The sequence below is a fragment of the Siphateles boraxobius genome, unplaced genomic scaffold (assembly GCF_051911475.1).
Source record: "Siphateles boraxobius isolate OS27281-9 unplaced genomic scaffold, OSU_SipBor_1 1, whole genome shotgun sequence".
NCBI lineage: Eukaryota > Metazoa > Chordata > Actinopteri > Cypriniformes > Leuciscidae > Siphateles > Siphateles boraxobius.
In genome coordinates, this window is record NW_027508699.1 from 16,767,984 (window position 1) to 16,780,671 (window position 12,688).

The following is a 12,688-nucleotide window of genomic DNA, read 5'->3' on the forward strand; positions in this document are numbered from 1 at the left end:
GCAGTGTAAATATTACAGAACAGATGGGTATAGTCAACTGTTGTTGCTTATGGAAAAAGTACTTTTAGCTAGCACTATGACATGATGAGCCAAATCTGAGCCTATCATCTTCTTGTGCTGTTTACAGACTCTAAAATGAGTATCAATGTACACCACACACTCCTAGTAGTCAGAATGCTGAAGTTATATCATACAATATAATATTTATATTATATTATATTATATTATATTATATTATATTATATTATATTATATTATATTATATTATAATATTACTGAAAAATGCTGATGTTTTCAATGGATTCACTATGCAATGAGGCTGTATTAGGACACTACAACATGAACTGTAATTAAAGGCAACCAGGTCACTAATGAAGAAATGTCCAAATGTCCTGCGCTCGCACCTGTGTGACCTCAGCACAGCTCTTGAAATCAAACAGGTGTCAGAGAATTTATTCAGCGCATTTGAAAAACATCAGACTGTTATCTTCCCGCAGTGCTGGGTATTACATACAAATTGTAGTCCGTTACTTATTCTAAATTACTTGATAAAAATTGTAGTTAGTAACATAATCCATTACATTACACATTTTAGGTATAATCTGACTACTTTTTGATAATCTTGTACCATATTGATATTAAAATACAAAGAGAAAGAAAATATTTTCCAGTCGTTGTTATTAACAAAATGAAGTGCATTAAACATTACATTACTAGTCACTAAGCTCACCAAGGCTGCATTAATTTAATCAAAAATAAATTTAAACTGACTATTTTCTATGTTAATATACTGTATTTAAACATTTTAAATGTTTTTGTCGAGGCTAGTCTTCAATCACATGATCCATTCTAATATGCTGATTCAGTGCTCGAGAAACATTTCTTGTTATTATGAATGGTGAAAACATTTATGTTGCTTAATATATTTATGGAAACCATGATACTTTATTTTTAGGATTCTTTGATGAACAGAAAGTACAAAAGAGCAGAATAAATCTTTAAATATTTTAGAAAAATGTATATTTGCTGAATAAAATTAATAATGTATTTATTTAAAACTTACAGACCCCAAAAATATATGTTTGGGAGGATGGTTTAATATAAATGTTAAAGATAACCGTGCACTTATGCCTGTAACAAATAGCTACCAACAACTTAAAAGAAATATGATTATGAATATTTAATTAACTTTATCTCATTGATCAGTGGCAGTATAGACAAAGAAAGTGTGTATTTGTCCTCTGTGAGTCACTGCTCTTATCCAGATCTAGAGCTTGTTTAATCATCATTACATTTTCTGTTTAGTCATGGCCGGTATGTTTTACTGCTCATTTCACAGGACACAAACTTCTGGCAGAAGCTTAAATCTTGTTTGTGTTCATCCTGCCTCTTAATTCTTTAAATATATATTTTGTATTATTTCTTGTAATGCTTCCTTGGGTATTCACAGCTACAATAATATGTGGATTACACTAAATTCAACATACAATATTCAAAGCTTTACTGGGAGAACACCAGCTGTTGTAATATGAAAAGGAAAATGGATTTATAGCCAAATGTTCTATGAGCATAAAGTCCATTATCATTGGCTTTCTTGGCACCTCCATGTCTGATGTGCCTAAGTGTCCAAGATAAATCAGCAAAGCTTATTTGCCTTTATTGAGACAGCTCCTGTTATGTCTGAATAATGACTGGTGAGCCGCTCAATGTCATGAATAAAGTCTGTTCGTAAATGTGTGCGTGCATGTGCGTATTTGTGTGTGTGTGTGTGTGTGTGTGTGTGTGTGTGTGTGTGTGTGTGTGTGTGTGTGTGTGTGTGTGTGTGTGTGTGTGTGTGTGTGTGTGTGTGTGTGTGTGTGTGTGTGTGTGTGTGTGTGTGTGTGTGTGTGTGTTTCTGGCATCCCGCTCCTGTCGGGAACACCTTTCATTCAGAGCTCTAGCAGGCAGCAGCTGTGGCCGGCTGCCAGACACAAACGTGCCCAGAGTTAATGTGTTAACTTGATTCAGGCGATGTACATTGCAACCTGCTGGGTCAGTGTCTCAGCGTGCAGCGGCCTCTTTCTCTTTCTCACTCTTTTATTCACACAGTCTCTTTTAATTCAAAAACTTTTTGTGCTTTTCCGAAGCCACTACAACATGAACCGCAATCAAAGGCAACCAGGCCATTAGTGAAGAGCTGTTGAGGGAACCAAATGTTCTGTGCTTGCACCTGTGTGACCTCTTGAAAACAAACAGGTGTCAGAGAGGAGGCTATTCAGCGCACTGTGAAACACCATCAGATCTTTATCTTAGTAGTTGGGATGAAAGTTCCTTTCTTCTTGACAGAACACACATGAAAACGTCCTGGTTGCGTATGCAACCCACCGTTCCCTGAAGGAGGGAACGGAGGACGTAGTCGACGCGACTGAAATGGGATCACGCTAGGGAGCCTGTCTTCTTCGAGTACTATTGAACGAGCCAATGTAATTGGCGTGCGTGATTCACATCACACACTCCGCCCCCGCGGCGCGGGTATAAATACGGAAGTGGATGCACGCACTAGTTGCTTTTCGCTGAGGAGCCGAGAGTAACCCGGGGTCAGCGGTGGTCCAGCGGTAGTGGCAAGGGGACTACGTCCTCCGTTCCCTCCTTCAGGGAACGGTGGGTTGCATACGCAACCAGGACGTTCCCTTTCAGTCGATAACGTCGGACGTAGTCGACGCGACTGAAATGGGATCAACCATTGAACACGCCACTAACGCTGCCACCTTCCAGTGCCTAAACCAAAGCCTCCTGATGCCCCCGCAAACTTAAGGCGGGGAAGGACAGGGCTTAGGCCAGGGAAGTCACTGCTGTTCCTACAGGACCACTGGGAAAGCGTTCCCCGTACGTTGGAAGGAAGGGACGCTGCGGAAGCCACATCCAACCCGAGGGAGGTAACGTGGAGAATACACATATGAACTCGGCGGAAATCGGGCAGTCTAACATATGGAATGTCACTGGGGTGGCTCCAGCCTAAGACGGGGGGAGACACACCGGACAGTGACGGCAGAGAGACTCTGCCGAGGGAAGACACGGGCTCACCGCAGGGAGCCGTATCGTGGAAGAATACACATATGGGGTCACCGAAGGGACCGCAACATATGGACCCAGCCTAACACAGGTTCCACACTGCTTACGAGTGGTAGGCCTAACACCAGACGTTCCGCACGTGCGACGTCGGAGGGGTGTGGAGGAACTCAACAGGGTTCAATTTTAAGGGAACTCAACTGGAGTAGAAAGGCGCACGTATCCAGTCCATAGGAGGGGAATGGCGCAGCAAGCCGACACTTGAACCGGGCTCACGGTGAAACTGGCTTCATGAGAAGGGAGCCCACGGGAAGCAGCGGTTCAACTAGGTGTCGTCCAGCCCCCAACTCTAGAATCTGTTTAGCAAAGTATATCGTCAACGCCCAGGCGGAGCACTTTACACTCATCATAGAGGAGCTCAACACCTAAGTGGACATGTTGCATCTCGGATCTTTGCCGAAATGAAGGCAAGCACTAAGTGCAACTTCGCATGGAAACAGCCTTCCCTCTCTGCTGAATTCCAACAGATACTTGAAGAGCTGGTCTGAGGTCTATGACTTGCATTCTGTACACGTCCAAGCGAACGGACAGAGAAGCCAGGGCTGGATCTGCCTCCTCCAGGGCAGTGCTTGCAGGCTCACCACCTGCTCCTATTACGGGAGAGGTAGGAACCTTGGGCACAATCCGAGCCGGGGTCTCAGCTTGTGAGAGTTAGCTGGCCCAGACTCCAGGCACAATACGTTGACCGAAAGCGAGCAAGTCCCTACCCTCTAGTAGAGACCACGCGAGCAGGAGAACTGATATAACAGAATTTTTAACTCACTGCCTGCAGTGGCTCAGGGGCGGTCTCTGCAGTGCAGTCGCACCAGGGACAAGGCCCAAGAGGATAAAGAGGGACACAAGGATTTACAAGACCTTGCTCCTCAGGAACCTGACGATCAGAACGTGCTTCTGCATACTTCTGCAACACGATGAGCGTCGTTTAAACACCGAGGCAACATCATTTTGAGGGTGAAGGAAAACAGCCTACTGCAACCCATTTTGCAGGAAAGAGAGCACTGAAGTGATCGAAAGCTTTCGGGATCTCCTCTGGAGAGAAGACGCACTCAACGACTAGGTTCCACTTCTAAAGGCGTAAGCACGCTACCCAATTCTAGGGGGTGCTCGCAGAAGTGATGGTAACTATCACATGTTCTTGTGATAGCCACCTGAACCTCCGCGTTCAGATGTAAGACCACCCGGAATCTCCGGGGGCAGAACGCGTGTGCCATCGTGCCCCGTCCCCGAAAGAGTTCAGGGGAAGTCAGGAAGGCTGTTGAAGGGAACCAGGTCTAGTTGGGCCAATAAGGGGCAACTATGAAGACCTGTTCCTCTCCTGACTTGGCACGTAGGTGCAAGCGACGGGCGCAAAAGACAGGAGCATTGCTCAACACAACATGTGAAGATCACTGGGCTTCAGGAGCATTTTCTGCTCAGCACTTGGGTGTGACAAGTTCACTGAGCTTCAGGAGCATTCCTGCTCAACACCTGAGTGTGATAAACTCACCGAGCTTCAGGAGCATTTCTGCTCAACACTTGAGTACGAAGAACCTCACTGAGCGACAGGAGCATTTCTGCTCAGCACTTGAGTGTGACAAGTTCACTGAACTTCAGGAGCATTCCTGCTCAACACCTGAGTGTGATAAACTCACTGAGTTTCAGGAGCATTTCTGCTCAACACTTGAGTGCGAAGAATTTCACTGAACGACAGGAGCATTTCTGCTCAGCACTTGAGTGTGACAAGTTCACTGAGCTTCAGGAGCATTACTGCTCAACACCTGAGTGTGATAAACTCACTGAGCTTCAGGAGCATTTCTGCTCAACACTTGAGTGCGAGGAACTTCACTGAGCACCAGGAGCATTTCTGCTCAGCACTGCGTGTGATGAATTCACTGAGCTACCTGTGATGGACTCACTGAGCTACAGGAGCATTGCTGCTCAACACCTGAGTGCGATGAACTTCACTGAGTTTCAGGAGCAATTCTGCTCAACATGAAGAGTGATGATTTCACTGACTTGCAGGCGCAAGGCGACCATGAGTCGCAGTCACTTTTAGAAGGCTCACTGGGGTTAAACGCATTTCTGCGGGCCCCTGGGGCAGCTGAGTCCCAGTGTTTGTCCAAGGGTAGTCCGCTCGGTTTACCCAAACACTGGCGGAAAAAAAAAAAACGGGGGGGCAACTGAGCGGCCCCGGAATGGTCATGACCCAGCCGGACCCAGGGGATGGAGTCTCCACTTGCCCTGGCTATAACTGTCGTGAGCCTCGATGGCGGCACGATTGAGTAAGCGGGAGGAGTGGAACAAGGCGCCCTCAGAAGCGTCTGACTCCAAGGAGGAGGTGACGGGTGAGTTTGTGACATGCAGGGGAAGCTTGCGCAACGGTCGCAATGTCTAACAACTCGAGGCACGAATGCCCGTGTAGTCGGGGGTCGCCCAGGCCCCCGTTAAAACACGCCCTTTGTACATGGCCCCTCTGTTGAAGAGGGTTTGGCAGCAGACCGGGATGAACTATAGTCACACAGGGTGAGCTGCTCTGCCACGGTCACCTCGGGACTCGATCGTGAAGCTAGCGCTGAAGCGGTCACATATGGAGGGAGCCAAAGGCTGCGACTACCATATACCCCAGGAGCCTCTGAAAGTTCTTTCAGTGGGACCCTTTCTCACTTCCACACCAGCTGAACACATTCTCATTGGAGAGACATGTTGGACCGAGTACCTCTCCAAAACTAGAAAAGAGATACTCAGCCCGTGGGCGAGATTACTCTCTTCCAGTTGACCTGAAGACCCAACGGGCTCTGGAGCACTCGAAGGGAAGGACACTGTACTGATACTCCACCCTTAGACGCAACACACAGGATGGCCTGCGGTGCGGGAGGTAGAGATCTGAAGCACCTGTCTTTCAGGTCAAAGCTGCAGACCAATCTTGGGCCAAGATGGTCACGACCCACCCCCTAGTAGCACGAAGAACGAGTTTACAACTGGCCTTCGTACCGGCTGGAGGAGCGGCTATATCAAATCCTTCGCCAGCAGGATAAGATAAGCACGCACAAGTCAGGAGCACTGCTCAACACTCGGTGTGATGAATATCACTGAATTTTCAGGAGCACGTCTGCTCAACACCTAATGTGATGACTATCACTGACTTGAGCGGGGTAGCCGAGCCTGAGGTGGGGCAGCAAAGTAGAGAGAGTGGTGTTAGTGTGCTGTGCAACACTTACCTGTCTCCACAAGCGGCAGGGGGCTCGTGAGAAGGCGGATGACCGGGTCCTCGAACGCACCAAGCTGCCTGCTGGCGACCAAGGGGGAGCTGAGGGGTGTAAGGCTATACAGGGTCACACCCGCCAGACTGGCCCTCTTGGGACCCAGGAACAGATGAAATTGCTCTCTCTTTGAAGTGTGGGTACCGCTTGCTCCGCTTTTTTTTTTTTTTTTCAGGGAGCCAGCGGCGGAACAGACACACACACAAACAAAGGCTCCACCCGGCCCTCACCCGGGGGGAGGGAGTGATCGTGCCACTCCAAGAGCATCTCATCCATTCCTGGGCGGCCCGCTCCGGAATGCTTTCGCTGTCGCTTGCCACCTGGCTTGGCAGCGCCTGGAGCGGGCTGGGCGTCTCAACTACGGCCGGCTCCATGCTGAGGCCTGGGTGGAGGCTGCTGCGGAGGGCCAGCAGGAGCGGCGGCCGGAGAACGCCCACGGCGACGAGCAGGCGGAGGAGCTGCCACCGGCGGCGGTTGGAAGCAGCAGCTGGCCACCGGGGCAGGATGTGCCGGATGACCTCCGTCTGCGCTTGAGCGGCAGAGAACTGTTTGATGCAGTTCTCCACCGCGTCGCCGACCAGCCCAACCTGGGAAATTGGGGAGACCAGGAACCGAACCTTGTCCGCATCCGCCATACCAACCAGGCTGAGCCAACGAAGGCGCTACTGGACCACCAAGGTGGACATCGCCAGACCGATCACGCACGCTACGACACCCGTACCCCGGAGGGTGAGGTCGGATGCAGTGCGGTGCTCACCTATGAGCGCACGGTCTGGATTACCCTCGTGCATGCCATGGGTGCCCTAGCCTGCAGCAACGCCATGGCACGCAAGAGGAAGGGGCTTGCCCATAGGCTTTGTAAGCTCTGCCCGTCGGAGCAGACGAAACTCACAGGCCTTAGGGGGGAGACGAGGATCCCCCCAAAAGGCAGCGGCCGCCGGACACAGGTGCACCTGTGTCGACAGACCGCTCCAATGGAGGGACACCTCGCAACCCTTCACCGTTCCTCCATCAAGGGTAATGAGGGGGAAAAGCTAGTCAGGCAGTTTCTGGCAGAGAAAGATGCTGTTCACCACCTGACAAGCTCTCCATGCATTTCGGGAAAGAAAGGCACTGGGGCGGCGAGCTGAGAACCAGCGCGGCCCGCCCCAAGATACCAAACTCCAGATTCCAACCGAGACTGAACGGGACACGGTGGAGGTTCCACTCGAGCCCGGGAGCCTCGGCGGCCCGTTTCAGCATAGCTGATAATTCTGGATCCGACTCGGGCAACATTGAACTCCCGGAGGGAGACAATGCAGCCGAGTCATCATCTCTAGAAGTCAGCTCACCCTCCGATGCTGCAATCGGCGTCCTGTCCTCCAGGGGAGCCCCGAGTGAAACCGCTGGCCCACCCATTACAGATGGACCAGCAGACAACACAGGAGGCTCCAGTGGTTGCAGTGGAAGGGAGGAGTGAGGAGCCCACAGGGAATGGTTACCGGGCGGGACATCCAACACTATCCTCCGGTCACCCATCCCACACAGCACCCGAGGGTGGGGCATGGTAATGGGGACTCGCTCTCCGCGAACGAAGGCGAGTCTCGCCCTCAACACTGCGACAGTCATGTTCCCACAGTGAAAACATGAGCTGTCCACAAAAGCTGTCTCAGCGTGCTGTAAGCCAAACACGTGACACAACAGTTGTGACCATCAGAGAGAGACAGGGAACGACCGCACCCAGAAACGCACGGGCGGAATGACATCTTGAAAAAGACGCAAACGCACCCATGTTGCTCTTTCAGAAAAATAGGACCGTCACCAGTGCCGGAGCACACAGGGGAATGACCGCGGCAACACTGAACAGAGAACTGAAACAGTGAAGCACTCACTTTTCCGCCCTCTAACCAGCCATCAACACACACAAACATTTAGAAATTTGTTGCTGTTAAAACAGCAGTTGAGAGCTCAAAGCTCGCGATCACCGCTGCACTCGCGCTGTAGAACACCAGCACTGGGAGAGTCTTCCTGAAGAACACCGACACACTCGCTCGTTGTAGACAACAGCACTCTCAGAGACATCAAACGATCGGCTCCGAAGCGAAAGGCAACTAGTGCGTGCATCCACTTCCGTATTTATACCCGCGCCGCGGGGGCGGAGTGTGTGATGTGAATCACGCACGCCAATTACATTGGCTCGTTCAATAGTACTCGAAGAAGACAGGCTCCCTAGCGTGATCCCATTTCAGTCGCGTCGACTACGTCCGACGTTATCGACTGAAAGGGAACTTGAAATTTCACTTAAAGGCTTTTGACATATACAGGTGCTGGTCATATAATTAGAATATCATTAAAAAGTTGATTTATTTCAGTAATTCCATTCAAAAAGTGAAACTTGGATATTACATTCATTCATTACACACAGACTGATATATTTCAAGTGTTCATTCCTTTTAATTTTGATGATTATAACTGACAAATAATGAAACCCCCCTAATCAGTATCTCATAAAATTAGAATTTTGTGAAAAGATTCAATATTGAAGACACCTGGTGCCACACTCTAATCAGCTAATTAACTCAAAAGACCAGCAAAGGCCTTTAAATGGTCTCTCAGTCTAGTTCTATAGGCTACACAATCATGAGGAAGACTGCTGACTTGACAGCTGTCCAAAAGACGACCATTGACATCTTGCACAAGGAGGGCAAGACACAAAAGGTCATTGCTAAAGAGGCTGGCTGTTCACAGAGCAGTGTCCAAGTACATTAATAGAGAAGCGACGGGAAGGAAAAGATATGGTATAAAAAAGTGTACAAGCAATAGGGATAACCGCACCCTGGAGAGGATTGTGAAACAAAACTCATTCAAAAATGTGGGGGAGATTCACAAAGAGTGGACTGCAGCTGGAGTCAGTGCTTCAAGAACCACCACGCACAGACGTATGCAAGACATGGGTTTCCGCTGTCGCATTCCTTGTGTCAAGCCACTCTTGAACAAGACACAGCGTCAGAAGCGTCTTGCTTGGGCTAAAGACAAAAAGGACTGGACTGCTGCTGAGTGGTCCAAAGTTATGTTCTCTGATGAAAGTAAATTTTGCATTTCCTTTGGAAATCAAGGTCCCAGAGTCTAGAGGAAGAGAGGAGAGGCACAGAATCCACGTTGCTTGAAGTCCAGTGTAAAGTTTCCACAGTAAGTGATGGTTTGGGGTGCCATGTCATCTGCTGGTGTTGTACCACTGTGTTTTCTGAGGTCAACGCAGCCGTCTACCAGGAAGTTTTAGAGCACTTCATGCTTCCTGCTGCTGACCAACTTTATGGAGATGCAGATTTCATTTTCCAACAGGACTTGGCACCTGCACACAGTGCCAAAGCTACCAGTACCTGGTTTAAGGACCATGGTATCCCTGTTCTTAATTGGCCAGCAAACTCATCTGACCTTAACCCTATAGAAAATCTATGGGGTATTGTGAAGAGGAAGATGTGATACGGCAGACCCAACAATTCAGAAGAGCTGAAGATCACTATCAGAGCAACCTGGGCTCTCATAACACCTGAGCAGTGTCACAGACTGATCGACTCCATGCCACGCCGCATTGCCGCAGTAATTCAAGCAAAAGGAGCCCCAACTAAGTATTGAGTGCTGTACATGCTCATACTTTTCATGTTCATAATTTTCAGTTGGCCAACATTTCTAAAAATCCTTTTTTTCTATTGGTCTTAAGTAATATTCCAATTTTCGGAGATACTGTTTATCTACTTGATCCATGGATCTACCCAGTGTTTGTGTTTCAAAACACTGAGGAGGTCTGTGAAGGCCTAAGGGCTGATCTAACTGGGAGGCCTCGCGAGAGAGAGAATGAGAATGAGAATGAACACTTTAGCGAGCCAGGAGGCAGGCTCGCTAGCAGCTGCCTACTAGACTGACAGCAAGAGGCCACTAGCTTCCTAAACCCAGCACCATTAGGAAACCATTCACAGGGAGGCCTGAACAGGCCTACAACCTGATAACCACAGTATGTGGGGAACTCACCTTCAGGGAGGCCTGGTGAAGCCTACTACCTGACCGTTCTCATTCAAGGAGGCCCGGTGGAGCCTACTACCTGATAATCACAGCATGAGGGAACTCACCTTCAGGGAGGCCTGGTGAGGCCTACTACCTGACAGACAAAATATTTGGGAGCTCACGTTCGGGGAGGCCCAGAGAGGCCTACTACCTGATAGCCAACGTAAGTGGGAATTCGCCTTCAGGGAGTCCGGGTGAGGCCTACTACCTGATAGCCAACGTAAGTGGGAATTCGCCTTCAGGGTAGCCGGGTGAGGTCTACTACCTGATATCCATCTTAGTGGGAATTCACCTTCAGGGAGGCCTGAGTGGCCTACTACCTGATAACCAAAGGTAGCTATGAGCCCCGAGTTAGGGTGATAGTACAAGGTGGCCTGCTAAGGCCTGCCAGCTGGGGACTCACCTATCAGGGAGGCCTGGTCGGGTCTACTAGCTGATCAGCAAGTCATATTCTGCTAAAACATACACTGTTGGGAACCATACTACGCAAGCATATTTTACTATTGGGCTTCCAGTAGCGCTATAAAGTATGTCCCACAATGTTGGGACTCACCTGTTTGTCCCACTGGAGGCCTTTTTAAGGCCTACTACCCATCAGTGAGTCAACTGCCCGAACCACCATAAAGGAGGCCTGCTGAGGCCAACTACTTAATGGCGCAGCCTTCGTTGTCAGATAAGCTGTTTACACAGCGCCTACAGCAACCTGGTGCCTAATCACATTGCCCATGGCAGTGTACTCAGCAAGAAAGCTAGCACCCTAAAAACAAGGGGAGAACAACATACACCACTCTGCCTCAACAGAGGCCCGTTAGTGTCAAGGGCCTACCATCTATGCATGGGCGTCAGCTCAGGGCAGTGCTCTGGCTTCAGGGGAGCGTACTTCGACCAAAGAAGAAGTGAAGGCTTACTTCCTACTCAACCCGAGCCATAGTGGTGCGAGGAAGGAAAATACAGAACTGGGAGTGAAGTGCTCAGACCTACCCTGTATCACAGGAGAATACTCACACCTCACCCTGAGGTTACCAGGGTGCGGGCCTGCCAGCGGCTCTAGGGGTGATATAAATATTTCTGTGCCCAACCTAGGGGAGTGGGGCTTGAATGAAAGCCAACCACCTACAACCCAGCGCCCGAGCCGTAGCTCAGCGAGGTGAGTGAAGCCTATACTGGCGGCCTAAATCCGTAGGCCAGTTCTGCACGGCAGGGTCAGGCAGAAAGATCCAGTCTTCTTCGTAAAGCGAAAGACGGCCTAACCCTGCTCAATAAAGACATAAGTAACACAGAGGCCTATTTGAGGCCTAACCATGTCCCCTAACCATCCTCTGCACCACGCTGCATTACTCTTGTCACAGAGATGCAGAGAAGGGGGCGGGCCTTGGCCTAACGACTCCCACGGGAGGAGGCTGTTATACAGGGATGCTAGAAACCTACATTCACAAGTGAAGAGAGGGACCAACAACTCTACCCTGAGGTGGCTAACAGCCCGAAGGCTAACATAGTTATCGTTCTGGCCACCTAACGGGGAACTTCAGGGCCCTAATAATCCAGGAAACTTCTCTTACCTTATCACCTTGAAATGACCCCATAGCTCTATATAGGGAACGAGGTCTGCGGCGTGCGGAGTGAAGACTTGCCAGATAGTTCTTTATGAACCTGGGGTCCACCACTTTACATGCCTGAAAGGGGCGTTTCCACTAACCAAGCCTAGGTCGGCCATCAGAACATTGTTCTCATAATAGGCCCATCCCCAGGTGCCTAAGAGTTCGTAGAGCTAAATCGGCGAAACGAGGAGAAAGGCTTTTTCCTTCTCCCCGATGTCGACTAGATTTAACCACAAATGCCTCTCCTTGGCCACCATCTCCGCCATCGACCGCCCGATCGCGGCAGCGGTTTGCTTGGTAGCCCGGAGAGCAAGATCTGTGGTACGGCGCAGCTCAGCCCCCGCCTCAGGGGACATCCCTGCCCCCTGGTTGAGATCCCACAGCAGGTCGGCCTGGTATGCCTGCAACACCGCCATGGTGTGCAGTGCAGCACAAGCCTGACTTGCTGCCGTGTATGCTCTGCCATTCAAACGAGCTGTTGTTTTCAGAGGTTTGGATGGCAGCGTTGGAGCTTTCAGTGTCGACGGCCGCCCAGACATGAGATAGTTCACAAACGTCTCGTCAATGGGCGGCATCAACATGTACCCATGCTCTCTGATCCCCTCGACATCAGCGAAACTGACCAGATGATGTCGGAGGATACGGGCAGAGTATGGTTTCTTCCATGCCCTCTAGACCTCAGTGTGAAGGTCGGGAAGAAAT